A 781-nucleotide genomic window follows, 5' to 3' on the forward strand; every position below is an offset into this window, starting at 1 on the left:
GGACGAGCGAGCCTGGAGGTGCTTGGGACGAAAGTGGGGTTTAAGGCCAGGGTGCCTCTGTCACAGGGCTGCGCTGCTGCCCTCACTGCCGCCGGCGGGAAGAGTGTGGGCACCTTGCCGCCGCCACAGGGAAGCCTGGTGGCAGAGACGCCGGGTGCTGGGGAGGTATGGGGGGGGCTGACACCAGGGCCCCTGGGGGCTGCCAGTGCACCAGGGAGCAGGCGAACCAGCTCCTTCGAAACCGGGTCTGACAGGTGTTCCCCACACCTGCGCTCCCCGATCGTGCGGGGAAACCTAGTCCTGCTTCACTGCACCCATTTCACAGGCGGGACCATCAAGGCTCCTCGGGTGTCAGTGCCTCGGCCTGAGCAGCAGGACCTGTTCCAGGGATGCGAGGCCGGCCTCCGAGTTCCTGCTCGTCCGTTCATTCATTCATTCATTCATTCAGGGAGCACTTCCTGGGCCCCAGGGCGGCCCTGACAGAGGAGATGCGGGCGCTTCCCGGTGAATGTTTGTAAAGTTGGTGTTTCATTTTCGGGTTTAAGTTTCCGTTTCCTGCCCTTTTCTGAAGCGCTGGCAGGGACTGCGGACACTGTGTGATTTTTCCAAGATGGCACCGGCTGGGCTCAGAGTGCAGGCCCTGCGTGACCCCGGTGGTGTCCTGGGCGGGATGTCGTGGTGCTTCAGTCAGCTCTGGGGGGCAGCCCACCCCAATATCGGCGTCACAATGGGGCGCGGGGCCAGGCATGGCGGGGAGGACGGCAGCTCTGCCTGCGAGCTC

Source organism: Myotis davidii, unplaced genomic scaffold (assembly GCF_000327345.1).
Source record: "Myotis davidii unplaced genomic scaffold, ASM32734v1 scaffold211, whole genome shotgun sequence".
NCBI classification, from domain to species: domain Eukaryota; kingdom Metazoa; phylum Chordata; class Mammalia; order Chiroptera; family Vespertilionidae; genus Myotis; species Myotis davidii.